Source organism: Schistocerca nitens, chromosome 7 (assembly GCF_023898315.1).
Source record: "Schistocerca nitens isolate TAMUIC-IGC-003100 chromosome 7, iqSchNite1.1, whole genome shotgun sequence".
In the NCBI taxonomy this organism is placed as follows: Eukaryota; Metazoa; Arthropoda; class Insecta; order Orthoptera; family Acrididae; genus Schistocerca; species Schistocerca nitens.
The window spans coordinates 507797780-507817539 of NC_064620.1; positions in this window are offsets into that span (position 1 = coordinate 507797780).

Sequence of the window (19760 nt, forward strand, 5' to 3'; positions counted from 1 at the left end):
ATGAAACACCGGAAGACAAGATTACCTACAACTTCTACAGAAACTAGACAGCGGTTGTTAGCCTTCAAGGACCTGAATGGGTAGCAGTAGTTGAGAAGCAGAAGCAGAAAGGACATAAAATGGAGACCGCCAACAGCATTAAAAACCATTCTGAAAGAGAACAATATGTTGACAACGGATATAAATTTAAATTTCGGGAATTGTTATATGGAGGTATTTGCTTCGAGTGTACCCTTGTAAGTGAAATATAGACGATAAAAAGTTCTGTCAAGAAATCAATTTGTGATTTCGAAATGTGGTGCTAAGGGAAAATGCTGAAGACTGGACATGTTGATAGTATAAGTAATGGAGAGGTACTGAACCAAACAGAGCAGAAAGGGAAATTATGGTACAACTTGTCTAAAAGAACGGATTTGTTGGCAGACATACTTTGAGGCATCAGGGAATCATCAGTCTGGTAATAGAGGTAAAATTAAGGTGGGATTAACAACAGTAAGCAGATTCTAACGGATGCAGATTGCAGTAGGTATGTAATGATGAGAACGTTTACACAGAGTAGACTAGTATGAAGCGCTTTGTCAACAGTTAAGGCTGATGACCACAACAATTGTATTTCTTCTTAACGCAACCCATCAGAATCTAGCATCACCTGCGATTAGCTAGGTCAGTTGCATTATTTATTGCCGGAATGTTTTACTACATGCTCTAGAACAAATAACGACTGATGTATTTGTGTATACATCTCTATTACTCACCGCAAATAGCCTACATCAGGAAATGTTACAACTTGAAATGCAGTTTTCTTGTGGCAACTCTCAGCAAATGATAATGTTTAATTACTGTGTTGGCCACTTTGAATTATGTGGTGGTATTTCCATAGGACATCAGTTACTTCATGAACAAATAGCCAATGGCTGGTTATGTATTATCCAAGACTTTCGAATGCACTGGCAGATCTCAAACTTTGAAGCAGTCATCGACGGCAAATATATCGTAACGAACTTCTGCAATTGCTGCCGTACATATCTGATGCATGTGAGGCGTTTCCAGTGGCTTCAAGTTCATGTAGCCATTCTCAAGCCTGTTCAATTTATTTTTAATCATTGTCTGCCTTAGGGAAGTCAAATATCGAATTGACTGTTGCATCGTAAGAGTTAAAATAATAACTGTGAAGCGAGTTATTATGACTGGTCCTGCATAATTGCTTCCCAGAGTGGGCTCAGTAAGAATGCTCATCTAGCACGATGTCTTGTCCTTGAAAGCTTGTGGATATTAAAAATGCTGCACAGAATATTTTATTTGGTGCTTTATACAAAGTGTTTTGGAAGGATGCAATCGGTGATGTACAATCTTTCGGTAAGAAATTGGCATATCAGAGGCTATATATCTGCCTATAAAGAACATTTTAGCGATGCTAAAGTGAATAACTGGCAAACTGGTTTTGGTTTAAGTTCTATATGTGTATATAGAATATTGAAAAGATTACCGTGTTTCATATAACCGTGCTTCTCATTTCAAGTGCTGTTAAATGTTGTTTAAAAAAGTACTTCGATGAATTTCAAAAAACTGTTGTTGCTTCCGTAACCAGAAAGATAAAAATATTACACGTATTTATCACGCAGGAAAATATGTGACTCCTTGTGAGCTATCATTTGCACAAAATCGCGTTTCGATACCTTGAACCATTTACGAAATCTCACGACAGCTCCACCCACAAGATCGTTGGCGAGCAAGGAATGAACTGGTCGCATCGCATCTGACCGGTACAACGCCCGTTCTCTGACAAATGCTGCAATACCTCGAGAATGGCGGTAGATAACGTTCTGCTCTCAACGTTAAATACAACTTCGATATCTTGGCTGCATTTATGAGCTAAAGTGAACGATACAAAAAGTCTTCGCAATGCGTTTTTAGCTCCGCAAACTCAACAGAATTTTGTCTAGTGGTTTACTTAAAGGAGATATGGTTAATAACTACGATGAGTGACGAAAAGAAATTGTCATTTATCGAGTGAAGATACGAGGCGTGTTTTTTTTTTTTTTTTTTAAGTAAGTACCGTTTTGCCACACGGCAGGCGCAGCGCTGCGGTCGGCGTTCTGCGCATGCGCACTGGGTACCTACATCTGTTGTCTACGCACTGACGCCATTACAGTCTGATTCTTCCTTGTTTACTTTTTGTACTGAGTGTTTAAGATGCCTCCGATAATCGTGAGTCCCGCCGACTGTGAAGTACGGGCTGTTATAAGATTTCTTTGTGCTAAAAGCCTAAAAGCGATCGATGTTCATCGTGAGATCTGTTCAGTTTACCGAGGAAACATTATGAGTGATGGCATGGTAAGAAAGTGAGTGAGAGCATTTAAAGATGGCCGCACAAATGTGCATGATGAACAATGGAGTGGGCGTCCTTCGGTCGTTAATGGAAGTTTGGTGCAGGAAGTGGACAATAAGGTGAGAGAAAACACACGCTTTACGATTTCCTCCTTTCGGGATGACTTTCATAATGTTTCTCGTAGTGTTTTGTATGGCATTTTGACCGAGCACTTGAATTACCGAAAATTGTACGCACGTTGGATACCGAAAATGTTGACGGATGTACACAAAACGAAACCTTTAGACAGAGCATTGACTTTCCTTGAGCAGTACCACAACGACGGTTATGAATTCTTAAGCCAAATTGTTACAGGTAATGAAACATGGGAGGCCTACGTCACACCAGAACCAAAGCAACAGTCCATGGAATGGCGGCATTCAGATTCACCCAGAAAAGTGAGGTTTCAGCAAAGAATTTCTACCCGGAAAATCAGGTGCACAGTTTTTTGGGACTGAAAAGGAGTACTGCTTTTGGAATTTCTGCCTTGTAATAAGACAATCAATGCAGCAGTTTGCTGAAAGACATTGCACAATCTGCGCCGTTAAATTCAGAACAAAAGACGTGGCAAGTTGAGCAAGGGCATCGTTTTGCTGCAAGACAATGCCCGTTCGCATGTGGCGAACCAGACCAAAGATCTTATCACATCTTTTCGATGGGAAACTCTAGATCATCCTCCGTACAGTCCCGATCTTGCGCCCAGTGACTACCATCTGTTCCTGCACTTGAAAAAACACCTGGAAAGTCAGCGTCTTCACGACGACGACGCAGTCAAAAGAGTGGTGATGAAGTGGTTAACAAGTCAGGCGGCAGACTTCTGTGAGGACGGTATTCGAAAACTGGCACAAAGTTATGACAAGTGCCTCAATATCGACGGAAATTATGTAGAAAAGTAGAGTAAATTACAGGCTTTCATGTAAAAATAAAATTATTGAGATATATTAGCATGTATTTTTTTTAATTTCAGAACGGTACTTACTTAAAAAACACGCCTTGTATTAGCCTGTAAGATGCAGAAGAACCAAATTATTTCACCCAATAATTTCCTTGAAATCGTATAAATACTTTACACAAGCCACCACGTCCGCACCAGCGCTCCAGTGAGTCACTGCAGCCCGGGGCTGTAAGCTGATGTCATGCTCAACGTGTTCTGTGTTTCACAGGGTGGAACTGCGGCTCTGCGCAACAGCAGTTCGACAACTACAAAGCGCTACGCTGAGCCTGCTATGCCATGCCCCTGAGGGCATTTCTGTGGGAACTTGATGCTGCCGCATAATTTTGTCACGCAGGAGCCGCTAATGGTCATATTTATTGTGATATTTCACAATCAAGTACTACAAGAATTTCTGAAAGTGTGCATTGAAAACAGGAAGCTGCTATCAATTTGCGTTTGTGCATGGTTGGTCATATGTTTTTGCACATGAGATGTAGCTAACAATTGAATTATTCTTTAAACTTGGAACAGGTAGTGCTATCTATCAGCAGTCTCATGGAATTGCACCGTATGTAAAGCAGTTCATCACGATCTCTCATGTCGGTAAAAAAAGCCACAATGAAATATTCACAAAATTCCTCTTATCTCATAAACGGTTTCAGCTATCGAAACAAGATTCTGGCAAATTGTAGTATGCAAAGAGGACAGTATTTCAACATACTATTAATATGCGAAATTTCCATATCTAGCGGAATTTACAATACATTACAGATTTTTCAATGATATAATGTAATATTTAAGCGCCATCGATAGCTGGTGAAACTAGAATTTCCATTGACTTGGAGCAATGAATGTAAACAAATTAAAGTTTTTTGTACACTGAGAATGAGAATTGTCAAACAATTTACATGTCTTACCATCAGTTTCCTTATCATGATTCCATTACAATTTCAAATGTATTAGAATGTCAACGAGATGAATATTTACAAGTTTTGGCAAAAGAAGGAGATTTTTATACAGCAGCAAGGGAGCTTATGTATTACTCAAAACGTGTCACTGATAACGTCTCTCTTAAGAAAGATAGGGGAGTAAGATGTGTGCGTACAATAACTCGTTACTTCTGCTGACATTTCGGCAGAATCCTATACCCATGTGTATTTCTGATAACTAATAATATTGTCTGAAACTGGACAACGGATTTTATTACCCTTATCTCAATAATCGAAGAAAAAGGAAAATAATTCAACCCATCTTTTCTTTCCTATCTCTACACTGCTTGAAGGATTATGCTTTTTTTTCTACAAATATCTTCTAGTTCTTCAAAGTTCCTGCTAATCTGTTTACACCTTGATGAGTAGTTGACAGGAGTTTGCAAATTTAACTGTTTCCACATTTCTCAGATCACTGAGATACAAAAATAAAATTCCTTGGACAGTTTCAATCCACACAATTCGTTATTAAATGACACTGGTGTATAGATTCTGCCGATATTTCAACATACGTAGCGATTTATTTTCGCCAGACATCTTATTCGCTAACAAGTTTTGGGGTATATCTAAGCTGGCTTGTTCTGCCAAATGAAGCACAGTTTATAAATTCTCATATCAACTAAACAATCATGAAACAGCAACTGATGAAATCTCCTACACTGGCCGTACACCACTGGTGATCGTCGAGGGGACACTGAATAGTGCACGGTACATCCAAACCGTCATCGAACCCATCGTTCTACCATTCCTAGACTGGCAAGGGACCTTGCTGTTCCAACAGGACAATGCACGTCCGCATGTATCCCGTGCCACCCAACGTGCTCTAGAAGGTGTAAGTCAACTACCCTGGCCAGCAAGATCTCCGGATCTGTCCCCCATTGAGCATGTTTGGGACTGGATGAAGCGTCGTCTCACGCGGTCTGCACGTCCAGCACGAACGCTGGTCCAACTGAGGCGCCAGGTGGAAATGGCATGGCAAGCCGTTCCACAGGACTACATCCAGCATCTCTACGATCGTCTCCATGGGAGAATAGCAGCCTGCATTGCTGCGAAAGGTGGATATACACTGTACTAGTGCCGACATTGTGCATGCTCTGTTGCCTGTGTCTATGTGCCTGTGGTTCTGTCAGTGTGATCATGTGATGTATCTGACCCCAGGAATGTGTCAATAAAGTTTCCCCTTCCTGGGACAATGAATTCACGGTGTTCTTATTTCAATTTCCAGGAGTGTATATTTCATATGAGCAACATACGACCTAACATGTACCAAACGCAAATTCTTGGCAGCCTCTGTTTTTCAGTGTAAACTTCCCAAAATTCTGGCAGTAGTTTACTTAATCCTGAAATATCACAATAAAAATGACCATTAACGAAATGGTAGGCAAACCGTCGTGAAACTGATGAATTAAGCTATAAGATGTGAGAATAATTTATTACTGAGGAGTTTCTTTACAATCGTTTGAGAAAGATCTTACACTACTGGCCATTAAAATTGCTACACCACGAAGATGATGTGCTACAGACGCGAAATTTAACCGACAGGAAGAAGATGCTTTGATAGGCAAATGATTACCTTTTCAGAGTATTCACACAATGTTGGCGCCGGTGGCGACACCTAAAACGTGCTGACAAGAGGAAAGTTTCCAACCGATTTCTCATACACGAACAGCAGTTGACTGGCCTTTACTGGTGAAACGTTGTTGTGATGTCTCGTGTAAGGAGCATAAATGCGTACCATCACGTTTCCAACTTTGATAAGGGTCGGATTGTAGCCTATCGCGATTACGGTTTATCGTTTCGCAACATTGCTGCTCGCGTTGGTAGAAATCCAATGACTGTTAGCAGAATGTGGAATCGGTGGGATCAGGAGTGTAATATGGAACGCCGTGCTGGATCCCAACGGCCTCGTATCACTAGCAGTCGACATGACAGCCATCTTATCCGCAGCCACGTCTCGATCCCTGAGTCAACAGATGGAGACGTTTGCAAGTTAACAACCATCTGCACGAACAGTTCGACGACGTTTGCAGCAGCATGGACTATCAGCTCGGAGACCATGGCTGCGGTTACCCTTGACGCTGTATGACAGACCGCAGCGCCTGCGATGGTGTAGTCAACGACGAAACTGGGTGCACGAATGGCAAAACGTCATTTTATCGGATGAATCCAGGTTCTGTTTACAGCATAATGATGGTCGCATCCGTGTTTGGTGACATCGGGGTGAACGCACATTGGAAGCGTCTATTCGTTGTCGCCATACTGGCATATCACCCGGCGTGATGGTTTGGGGTGCCTTTGGTTAAACGTCTCGGCCACCTCTTGTTCGCATTGATGGCACTTTGGATAGTGGACGTTACATTTCAGATATGTTACGACCCGTGGCTCTACCCTTCATTCGATCCCTGCGAAACCCTACATTTCAGCAGGATAATGCACGACCGCATGTTGCAGGTCCTGTACTGGCCTTTCTGGATACAGAAAATGTTCGACTGCTGCCCTGGCCAGCACATTCTCCGGATCTCTCACCAATTGAAAACGGCTGGTCAATGGTGGCCGGGCAACTGGCTCGTCACAATACGCCAGTGACTACTCTTGATGAACTGTGGTATCGTGTTAAATCTGCATGGGTAGCTGTACCTGTACACGCCATCCAAGCTCTGTTTGACTCAATGCCCAGGCGTATCAAGGCCGTTATTACGGCCAGAGGTGGTTGTTCTGGGTACTGATTTCTCAGGATCTATGCACCCAAACTGCATGAAAATGTAATCACATGTCAGTTCTAGGATGATATATTTGTCCAATGAATAACCTTTTATCATCTGCATTTCTTCTTGATGTAGCAATTTTAATGGCCGGTAGTGTAGATCGGCCGGTGGGCGCGTGACATTCTGTTTGGTCTCGAGGGTTAACTGACGTTGCCCGAGATTTCCCGCCCTGTAGGTTGTGACTTCATACGGCAAACAAGACTCTTATTTGGTCGATACAGGTAGCATTCGGGGGACCTTATCAGGTCTCATAAGGAAAATAATTCCGTAACTATCGCGGGAAATATCCACAGCTCCCAGCAAGGCAGCTGTATACAGACGACAGACGACAGCCGTGTGTGAGCCGGTAAGCAAGCTTTCAGCGAATCGTACTCCAGATGAGAAGCGCTTTGGTTTTCGCAAGTGCTGCGAAGGCGCCTCACGGACTGCACGACCAGCACTACACTCCAATAATTCCTGGGGAGCGATCCACCTGGTCAGATCGCTCCAATGAGGACGATAGTGCGGACGCACCTGGTGATGCATGGCGACTGGACGTGTGTATTGAGACTAGAGGGCACAATTTGTTGACAAGCAACAGCACTGTGTATTCAGAGAAAGATGTTCGTCCACGGATTGCAAGCAGGTGCGCTCTACCATTCCAACTTATGGTCACTGTATTAAAACAGAAGGTGAATGTGCTATTTTCTGTTTTGTGGGTTATGAGCTAGCAAAGTTAGAACATTCTGTAGTCCTACTGGTAGACTGGTGTTAGTGGCCGATATCTAGTCCTTAGTTTAAGAAAGTTTTATCTGCTGTTTACAGGAGGTCTTAGTGATTTAGTCTCATCTGCTCTTTCACATACTACGGGACATTAGTTCCCGAGTTCATTTATTTTACAGCTGTGTTCAGTCAATATTCCACAGGCATAGTTCCGGCTAAACATTATTTATTTTTCGTAAGATTTGTTGTTGTAAAGATATTATGTTTATTATTAGAAATTCCTTAACATTTCTGTGTCGTAGTTCGGCAACTTTTAACAGAGTTTCTTGATACTATTTTAGTAATCGTAGCTTGTTGGTTTCTTAATACTAAAGCACAAAGCTAATCCGGGAGCTGCCCCTCCTGATAAAGAAGTAGTGTACAAGACTGTTTTCAGAAATAAATAATTGTTAAATTATCTTCAAACTGTCATGCGCACCTCTCAATTCAAGTACCACCACTCCTAAGAGCGTTACAAATTTGGTTATTTTGTTGCATTGTCAAATTGCTTGGGTATTAGTTGTGTCTGGTAATATTGTCCGTAAATCATAATCGACTTAATGGCCAGACAATGTGGGCTAGTAATTACAATATGTTTTCATGTAAGAATACTTACGGTTACAGCAAGCTTGTATCTTGGTCCTGTACAACGCACAAAACTTTATTTTGAGTGCGTTATGTATTTCAGAATTTTTCTTAATTATACTAGGGGGGGAGGCACTAGCTATTTTTTAATGTTTCATGTTTATTCTAACGCTTTGAAGCTTCGGCCTGATTCAGAGACACAGTCTATTAATACTATCGCATGTTGCTAGTTCAAAACAGTGTCACTTGAAATAGTGGAAATTCATTGTAAATTTTTTTTGTATTTCGTTAAACGAAAATTTTGAAGAGTATAGATCACTCACAGCTGAACCCAGTCCTATCACTCATTGTATAGAACAATTCTAAAATAAACTGTGGCCATAGTTTTACTTTTAGAGTACTGCCTCTCTTTTGAACATAACGTTACTTACGTTTTTTTGAAAAACGTCGACTTCTAATAATTCTCCACATTCATCAAATGTATCATGTTAAACGGTACTGACGTTTACATAACGCTGGCGATTATATTAAGCAACACTATTTTGTACATATTGATTTGAAAGTAAAATAAATGCCATATGAATTTTAGCAGAAGTTTGGGACTAAAAATTGTGGCTGAAGCCTTTATAATGAGCACTTTCTTAACACTTTACTGCACATGCAACAAAACTGAAAATTCGTACTATTTAGGTAAGCATTCTGGGACCAATCGGAACTTGTACTGCGTCGCCGCAGGGATCCTTCTCAGACGATGAATTGTTCCAGGACGTCTTCCATCGAAGACTGGATCTAGCTTGTGCACCGATGTGTCGGCCACATTGTTGATGGCATGTCAGGGAGAGCCCTTGTATTTTTATGACGTAAATGGTGGTGCAACATGGTACTCAATAAAGCCAATCAGTGGGCTTTAATTCCATAGATGTGCAAAAATTTTCACTTTCGAAAGAGCTGTTCTGTTATACAATGATATGATAGCTTTCTGTTTGTGTCGGATAATGACTGTAATCATGTATAATACTGTTAGTTTTAGTGACACATATACATAGGAATATCATATATAGCTGTACACATTTACTAGCGAATTGTAGATTTTTTTTTACATCACGAGTAACAAAATAAAACTTTTGCATTTTCTTGAGGGAAATTAGTCTAAAGGCATTCACTGCCCTATTGTGTTACTGTACCGTTACTACTTTGTCCAACCTCTGTTCTTCCTAATTACCTAAAAAATTCTCTTTAGTATTGTTTTTGTTAAGGTTCGCAGTTCTTGCAGTAAAACTGTCTTCCACTCTTCTGGTATCCCTGTGTACAGCTCACATACGATCTCAACTTGCAGTCATCTGCGTTAAACAGGCCCTGAAAGTATTCCTCAGAAGTTTTCCACTGGAACAAAATCCAACTTTTTTGTTGTGCAGAAACCTGCACAGGATGCATTATCTTATTGGGACATTAGACTTTCGTTCCTAGCTCCTCCTATATTACATTCCATTCTGTCTCTAGCATCTGAGTGCACATATTACAGTTCAGTCTAGCGTTCACACAAGTAATGCATGATTTCCCTTGTGCAGAACTCTGCCCAAATCATAACACTTCCCCCACCAAAATTTCTGCTCACTCGTACCTGCTGCTCTGTTCTCAGATCGTGCCAATCATATTGAAATTCATCCAGACCATTGAACTGTGCTGCGGCACGCGTTGGTGCTGTTTGTAGGTTTCCACCCTCTGTTGGAGGCCAGACGGTATCCTCTAGTTGAGATGGTTGCGGTTGATTGTCTTCTTCTAGTGTTGACTGGCGCCACTCGGTTTCTCAAGCGTTGCCTGTCCATTAGTGGCACCAGCGGCGGTTATCCATACGTAGTAACTGTTGCCCTATCTTTGGGGCGGCGTCGTTGTTTTTCCGGGTCTTGTGAGTGGCTAGCTCAGTTGGGGACTAAGGAGAAGCCAGGTCCGCGCAGTATGAGAATACCCCGGGACTGCTGGCAGCACGCATGGACTGCCGGATGGAAGGGCTGTGGTCACGAGGGTGCACGACTTCGTCGTAAACCAGATCTAGCAAGCCTTAAGATGAGTGCATTTCAATCCAAGTAGAGAAACCTCCACCATTGTGATATCTCGCGATTCTCTTGTGACTTGGTTTCATGTTGCTGCTCGTAGTGTCGCCGGTGCGAAGAACAGCGAGTGGAGTGCTTGGGGAAGGCTGGTCTGATTAACTTTCCTCAGCTTTTTATAACTATTTACTGCGTTCATCTTGTTACTATTTGTTAAATTCAACCAGCGGTAATCTTTCTTGCCTGGTGGCCGCTAACGCCCCAGTTACCTGCCCTGGGGGTTAGTGTATGTAACGGCAGTGTAGATTTCCTCGCCTTGCCGCTGCTGTCCGAGAAGGCGTGTAGTTTTGCCAGTTTTCTTGATTGTAGGCCGGTTGGTGATTATTCTACTCAGGTGATAATGATTCTTTTCCAGTTCTGGCCGCTCTAAACACAATATTCTGGACATAGGGAAGACTGCTGGTTCTGGCTTTGGCGTATTGTTCCATCTTTGCATTTGGTTTATCGGACGTCAGGTAGCTTCAGCATTAGTCATTGGTTAGACTGTCCCTAGTCTGAGTTACCATCTTGTGAAGTGAATACAACTCTTGGCTGCCTATTTCAAAGTGTTTGTTGCCGGACCTTCTCAGAGGTCGATTCCTGGCTAAATGGTTCAAATGGCTCTGGGCACTATGGGACTCAACTGCTGAGGTCATTAGTCCCCTAGAACTTAGAACTAGTGAAACCTAACTAACCTACGGACATCACAAACATCCATACCCGAGGCAGGATTCGAACCTGCGACCGTAGTGGTCTTGCGGTTCCAGACTGCAGCGCCTTTAACCGCACGGCCACTTCGGCCGGCCGGTCGATTCCTGGAGGACCACCTGGATCAGTTGCTTGCTCTTTAATTAACATTTGCTGTTGTATATGCTGTTTTACAGCAGGTTTCAAATTTTTTTATACACTCCTGGAAATGGAAAAAAGAACACATTGACACCGGTGTGTCAGACCCACCATACTTGCTCCGGACACTGCGAGAGGGCTGTACAAGCAATGATCACACGCACGGCACAGCGGACACACCAGGAACCGCGGTGTTGGCCGTCGAATGGCGCTAGCTGCGCAGCATTTGTGCACCGCCGCCGTCAGTGTCAGCCAGTTTGCCGTGGCATACGGAGCTCCATCGCAGTCTTTAACACTGGTAGCATGCCGCGACAGCGTGGACGTGAACCGTATGTGCAGTTGACGGACTTTGAGCGAGGGCGTATAGTGGGCATGCGGGAGGCCGGGTGGACGTACCGCCGAATTGCTCAACACGTGGGGCGTGAGGTCTCCACAGTACATAGATGTTGTCGCCAGTGGTCGGCGGAAGGTGCACGTGCCCGTCGACCTGGGACCGGACCGCAGCGACGCACGGATGCACGCCAAGACCGTAGGATCCTACGCAGTGCCGTAGGGGACCGCACCGCCACTTCCCAGCAAATTAGGGACACTGTTGCTCCTGGGGTATCGGCGAGGATCATTCGCAACCGTCTCCATGAAGCTGGGCTACGGTCCCGCACACCGTTAGGCCGTCTTCCGCTCACGCCCCAACATCGTGCAGCCCGCCTCCAGTGGTGTCGCGACAGGCGTGAATGGAGGGACGAATGGAGACGTGTCGTCTTCAGCGATGAGAGTCGCTTCTGCCTTGGTGCCAATGATGGTCGTATGCGTGTTTGGCGCCGTGCAGGTGAGCGCCACAATCAGGACTGCATACGACCGAGGCACGCAGGGCCAACACCCGGCATCATGGTGTGGGGAGCGATCTCCTACACTGGCCGTACACCACTGGTGATCGTCGAGGGGACACTGAATAGTGCACGGTACATCCAAACCGTCATCGAACCCATCGTTCTACCATTCCTAGACCGGCAAGGGAACTTGCTGTTCCAACAGGACAATGCACGTCCGCATGTATCCCGTGCCACCCAACGTGCTCTAGAAGGTGTAAGTCAACTACCCTGGCCAGCAAGATCTCCGGATCTGTCCCCCATTGAGCATGTTTGGGACTGGATGAAGCGTCGTCTCACGCGGTCTGCTCGTCCAGCACGAACGCTGGTCCAACTGAGGCGCCAGGTGGAAATGGCATGGCAAGCCGTTCCACAGGACTACATCCAGCATCTCTACGATCGTCTCCATGGGAGAATAGCAGCCTGCATTGCTGCGAAAGGTGGATATACACTGTACTAGTGCCGACATTGTGCATGCTCTGTTGCCTGTGTCTATGTGCCTGTGGTTCTGTCAGTGTGATCATGTGATGTATCTGACCCCAGGAATGTGTCAATAAAGTTTCCCCTTCCTGGGACAATGAATTCACGGTGTTGTTATTTCAATTTCCAGGAGTGTATTATTGCCGTTCCTGGCGTGTAAGGCCTTCAGCCGTGATTGTGGTCGCTTGCCTTAAAATTCTAATTTGGTCTTTGTATTTACGCAGTAAGCCTTTAAAACTTTATTTACTGCCATTCCTGGCGTCTGATGCCTTCTGCTATGTTTGTGACGACCTTTAATATTTCAATACCTGTAATTTGTAAGTTGCAGCGAGTTTTAAACAATTGTTAATTTTTTGCCATTCCTGGCGTGTAAGGCCTTCTGCCCAGATCACAGTGGCTTGCTTTTAAAACATTATCTCTTGTATCTGTATTTAATGGTGATTTACTAACTTGTAACTCACTGAAAACACTCTTATTTACACTTGTGTATTCCTTCATAACGTGTGGTATTTATTTATTGTTGAGTCAGAAATTACTGATTTAAAATAAATTGTGTGTAACTGTAAAAGGCGCCCAAAAGTAACTGATTACGGCCCCGTCCACAATCGTAACCGATACCTGCCTTCAGCCGGCCGCGGTGGTCTCGCGGTTCTAGGCGCGCAGTCCGGAACCGTGCGACTGCTACGGTCGCAGGTTCGAATCCTGCCTCGGGCATGGATGTGTGTGATGTCCTTAGGTTAGTTAGGTTTAAGTAGTTCTAAGTTCTAGGGGACTGATGACCACAGCAGTTGAGTCGCATAGTGCTCAGAGCCATTTGAACCATTTTTGATACCTGCCTTCCGTTGACCACCAGGTTCCAACCATTTAATTTCAACCTCTTCAGTTTATCTCATTCTCAAGTCCATGACAGATGTCTTTCAGCATAGTCCAATCTAGCCTGTTTATGTCTGGTTGTTGGAGCAGGTTCCTGCTGTCGTTTCTTGAATGCAAGATGTTATCATTTGACAAAATTTGTCGTAAACGTCTGGCAGGTGCCAGCAACTGTAAATAAGCAACAAGCTCAGAAGAATAACTGTTTGTCGCCATTGTGTTTCGCGCAAAAGTAGCCGTGCCTCAGATAATTTCTACTTTGCCCATATTTTCCGTTCTGTGCATATCGTGCGCCGAATGAAACGAAATTAGAAATCACTGTATCTGAAGTGTTCAAATTTTTGTCGATGTGACGATTAGAGTCAATTCCTTCTGCGCACAGATTTTTGCTTTTTCATCACATGATTTTCCTCGTGGCTATGTTACAATCGTGGTTTAGGTACACAATACGCACTGTCACTAATGGTGCCTGTTTCCTGTCTGCAGGAAAGACACGTACGCACTAACACCGCACAAAAACGACTGCCTTTATACCGACTCCCAGCCTCTACCACCTGACTGATTGATGTATTGTCGTACCCTGTTCCACTGATGTCAAATGCGATACCATTTGTCAGTATACTTGATCTCATACTATTGCGTATACACTGTGCGCAACTATTCCAACCGACAATGTTAATTTTCTTACAGATATCCACCCCTTGATGCTGCTTTCCATCAGAATGCGAAATGAAGCTGGAAGCTTAAGATATGTGCTTGAAAATGACTCGCGCTTGAAACTGGCCAATTGTACGGCAAATAAAAAAGCATACAATTTACTTGGACCCCACAAAAAATTTAAAATAGCTTATTGTTTTGCTTTTATTTCGCAGTAATTTTCTTAGCTTTGAAAGGTTTATTTTTTCATTTCGTGATGATCCTGAAAATACTACGGAACTGTTTCAGATGGTACGTAACTTGTTTGAGCAGAAAGTAGTTTTTCACAGCAATATTTACCTGATTGATCAACGAGTGACTTCATTTCTCATTAACCGCATATTTCACATATGTAGATGGTATTTACATGCAAATTGTTTACTAGGTTTAATAGACTAATCAAATTAGTGACCAATTACATTGCAACTAATGCAGCGAACGGTACGGCTGACCCACCGCGCACTGTTTGCGCTGTATTTGACGAAAGCCAATTCTAAAATGAAACCATCACTCAGAGCTCGTTACGAACTATCGGAATATGATAGTTAAAAATTGAGTGATGGATACGGAATTATGCTGTACGGCATAATTATCGGTGTAGTTACGTAAATTGAGTGTTTGGTAAGTAGTGAAAAATGTGCAGCTGTTGTATTTTACTCGTAGCACTTAAGTAAAACGACAGCACAGTGTAAATTAATTTTTTCCATCTTTCTGAATTTCGGTAACGTTCTGTCTCAAATGTATCCGTACTGCTTTACTTTTTGTCTCCTCGAGTTGCAACTAAGGAAACAGACGATTTCTATACCGTTTTCATAGTTCCTTAGATACTAACTAGCGGCTTGGAGCAGTGTTCAAGACACTGGACACGCTTTCTGAGCCGGCCGGTGTGGCCGAGCGGTTCTAGGCGCTACAGTCTGGAACCGTGCGACGGCTACGGTCGCAGGTTCGAATCCTGCCTCGGGCATGGATGTGTGTGATGTCCTTAGGTTGGTTACGTTTAATTAGTTCTAAGTTCTAGGGGACTGATGACCTTAGAAGTTAAGTCCCATAGTGCTCAGAGCCATTTGAACCATTTTTGAACGCTTTCTGAGAGAGAGTTGGCACCTTTCTGCGGCAATCAGTTTTCCATAGTGTCTTTGAACCATTCGGAGCAAACTCGAGGATGCAACTTCCTGCAGATTAAAACTGTGTACCGGACCGAGACTCGAAGGTCCCAGTTTCGAGTCTCGGTCCAGCACATAGTTTTAATCTTCCAGGAAGTTTCAAATCAGCGCACACTCCGCTGCAGGTTAAAAATTTCATTCTGAAATTCGAGGATGATTCTCTGAGAAGTACACCATCGATTTCATTCCTTATCCTTATCCAGCATCTCGTGACTTCGTTACCGAGAAGACTTTGTACCTTATCATCCTTCCATCCTTCCTCTTCTAATGTAATCCTTATTTGCTTTATACATTATATGACTCCCAACATACGGTACGTTTTCAAATGTGGGTTCCAGTTCAAGATATTGTCTACGCAGTCCCCTCTGCAAGTCCTAGAATTCGTAAGGGGAATAGTAGACATTTTGTATATTATTGTAAGATGTTAAGTGACTTTGATTTGACACCTTTCACAAATTTTTATGTTTTTAAGAAATTTAAATGTAATTTATTTTCTTCTATATATACAAATTATTCTTTAATTGTTTAATACGTGCTGATGAGTGTTACATCTTCATAAAAACATTTGTTTACTTGGTACTGTCGTTACACTTCGCTCGCCTTAACTTCTTGTATTCTCGCCTGTACCACTGCACCATGTGAGAGTACTTCGTAACACTGCATCTTTTGTGTAGGGCTGTCTGTACGTACTATTTCCCTAAAGTTCCTCGGTTAGCAGAATTGTTCCCCTCTTATTTTTAAGGCCTTATTCTGATATTTGTTCCAGTTTGTAGCCGCTTCTTAAACTCTATGGCTGTTTTCGTTCGCCTCCAAACGACCCACACATTGTCAGACAACAATACAGTATTTCATCCACAACATTCTTTCAACGTGGACTTCCCATTGTTTGAATATTTGATTTCATCACAGCTGTACTCTGCAGTAGCGTCAATAATGTGATTACTACACCAATATATCTATTACATTGTTATTAGACGGTTTGTTTTGCGATACGGATATGTTTATTGTACGGATTGGTCGGTCCTCGTATGCAAATAGTGAAGCCATAGAGCCCGAAATAAAAAGGAAATAGAAAGTTCAAATGGTTCAAATGGCTCTGAGCACTATGGGACTTAACATCTATGGTCATCAGTCCCCTAGAACTTAGAACTACTTAAACCTAACTAACCTAAGGACATCACACAACACCCAGCCATCACGAGGCAGAGAAAATCCCTGACCCCGCCGGGAATCGAACTCGGGAACCCGGGCGTTGGAAGCGAGAACGCTACCGCACGACCACGAGATGCGGGCAAATAGAAAGTAATTAAAAGACAATACAACGATTATTTTTCTTACGGGTGTTTTTCGTGTGGTGACAAAACATGCCGAAACCCTGAATGTGTAGTGTGTGGTGAAAAACTCTGTGATCCTGGTATGGGTCTCAGCAAGTTGAAACGACATTTGTCATAAAGCATTTGTCTCTATTAACTAGAGATGTGAATTATTTTCGTCGGGTGCTGGAACAAAATAGAAAAACAAGTGAAGCTTATGACTACGTTAGGATGTGTTACGCAAAATGTACAGGAAATCAGCTATACGGCAGCCAAAGATATCGTAAAGGGGAAAAAAATCACGCAACAGCAAAAATGTTAATACCTGTGTGAAAAATGGTAAAAATAGTCCTAGGGTCAGAAACTGCAACTGAAATTTCAAAAATTCTCTGTCTGCTGCCACAATCACCGCGCGCTGGTAAGTGTTGCTTCACGTGAGCTGTCGTCCTGAAGCTCTGTTGTTGCTGCAGCCAAGACGTCGGGAGTCTGTACCCGTTTTCTCTGTTCACGTTGGCCGGTCGCTTGGCTATTTCTGTTGCCTCTTTAATCTTCCTCCTGAAAGTAACAGGCCGTTTCGCCAGTACGCCTACTTCATCAAAACCAATCTGTTTGCCGCACTCATCCTGGTGTTCCGCCACTGCTGACTTGATGTGCTGTCTTAGTCGGACATATCTTTCGTGTTCAGATATCAGTGTGCTGATGGGTAGCCCCGTCTCGCCTACATACACTAATCGACACTCGCATCTGATTTCGTACACTCCAGCAGCATGTAGTTTGTCAACTATACCTTTCGTTGTGCGAAAAACATCTTTTATTCTGCTGATACTTCGGAAAATCGGCTTGATGCCTGCTCGGCGGAGAATTTTGCCGAGCTGTTCAGTGACACCTTGAACATATGGTAATAGAACGTCGTTTTGTGCGTCCTTTTGCTCTATTGTCGTCATTCTCTGTTGCCATAGTTCTACGAGGTGTGGCTAGAAAAAAAACCGGACTAGTACTGGTGAAACAATAAAACGAATGCAATAAGGCTGAAAGTCGCGTGGCCTGTCACGTGACTCTCGCTCCGCCTACTGCTCGAGTTTCATCTGCCTCCTGCACTCAGTCTGCCCGTGGCGTCTGTTTTAAGTAGTTGACGTTTTGTCTGTGCGTCGGAAAATGTTGAGTGTACAGAAAGAACAGCGTGTTAACATCAAATTTTGTTTCAAACTAGGAAAATCTGCAAGTGAAACGTTTGTAATGTTACAACAAGTGTACGGCGATGATTGTTTATCGCGAACACAAGTGTTTGTGTGGTTTAAACGATTTAAAGATGGCCGCGAAGACACCAGTGATGACACTCGCACTGGCAGACCATTGTCAGCAAAAACTGATGCAAACATTGAAAAAATCGGTAAACTTGTTCGACAAGATCGCCGTTTAACAATCAGAGCAGTGTCTGAGTTAACAGGAGTTGACAAGGAAAGTGTCGAACAAGTTTACCGATTTTTTCAATGTTTGCATCAGTTTTTGCTGACAATGGTCTGCCAGTGCGAGTGTCATCACTGGTGTCTTCGCGGCCATCTTTAAATCGTTTAAACCACTCAAACACTTGTGTTCGCGATAAACAATCATCGCCGTACACTTGTTGTAACATTACAAACGTTTCACTTGCAGATTTTCCTAGTTTGAAACAAAATTTGATGTTTACACGCTGTTCTTTCTGTACACTCAACATTTTCCGACGCACAGACAAAACGTCAACTACTTAAAACAGACGCCACGGGCAGACTGAGTGCAGGAGGCAGATGAAACTCGAGCAGTAGGCGGAGCGAGAGTCACGTGACAGGCCACGCGACTTTCAGCCTTATTGCATTCGTTTTATTGTTTCACCAGTAGTAGTCCGGTTTTTTTCTAGCCACACCTCGTATGTATACGTTCATTCCATAACCACTGGCACAAAAAATGTGCTTGAGGTTTTGTAGTTCACCCTTCAGATGTTCTTCATCGCTGATCCTGTGAGTCCTCTTGGTTAAAATGTGCAGGGCCGATTTCTTCTGCGTAGGGTGACGATGGGAGGAGGCATGCAGGTAACCGTCAGTACTGGTCGGCTTCCTGTGTACCCTATGGCCAAGCTCACCATCAGGCTTTCTGCACGTCTACGAAAGGCAGCACCCCTTTCTTTTCTGTCTCCACAATGAACTGGATTCTGCTGTGCTGCTGGTTGAAGTTTTGGTGGAAATTTCGTAGCTCGTCCTCTCCATGTGACCAGATAACGAAAGTACCGTCAACATATCTGAGCCACCTTTCTGGGCGTAATGATGCGGACTGGAGCACTGTTCCTTAAAATGCTTCCACAAAGATGTCTGTTGCAATAGGCGAGAGAGGGGAGCCCATAGCTACATTATCTGTCTGTACACAAAATTCCCCTTTCCACCTGAAATAGCCCGCCGTTGTGGCCGAGCGGTTCTAGGCGCTTCAGTCCGGAACCGCGCTGCTGCTACGGTCGCAGGTTCGAATCCTGTCTCGGGCATGGATGTGTGTGATGTCCTTAGGTTAGGTTCAAGTAGTTCTAAGTCTAAGGGACTGATGACCTCAGATGTTAAGTCCCATAGTGCTTTGAGGCATTTGAATTTGATTTTCCACCTGAAATAGGTGGTCGTTAAACAGTGGCGCACTAGATCGCAGATTTCGGGTGCCATGCATTCATCTAAGGTGTTCGTGGTGTCTCCTACCTGCCCATTCGTGAATAAAGACTTCACGTCGTAGCTAACCATCAGGTCTGTGGCCGAGATACACTTTTCTTTTAAAAGTTCCACAAAATGGGTGGAGTCCTTATCGTACGAATTTGTGTGGCCCACCAAATGTCGGAGCTTGGTAGCCAGTTCCTTTGCTAGACTGTACGTCGGTGAATTAATGGTACTCACAGTCGGTCGTAAAGGAAAGGCTTCTTTATTTACCCTCGGTAGATCATATATTCTTGGTGCCTGTGGACCTTGTGGAATGAGGCTTCTGGCCGTGTCGACATTGATTCTAGTTTGCTTTAGCAGTGCTTGCGTCGATTTGATTATCTCGGCCGTC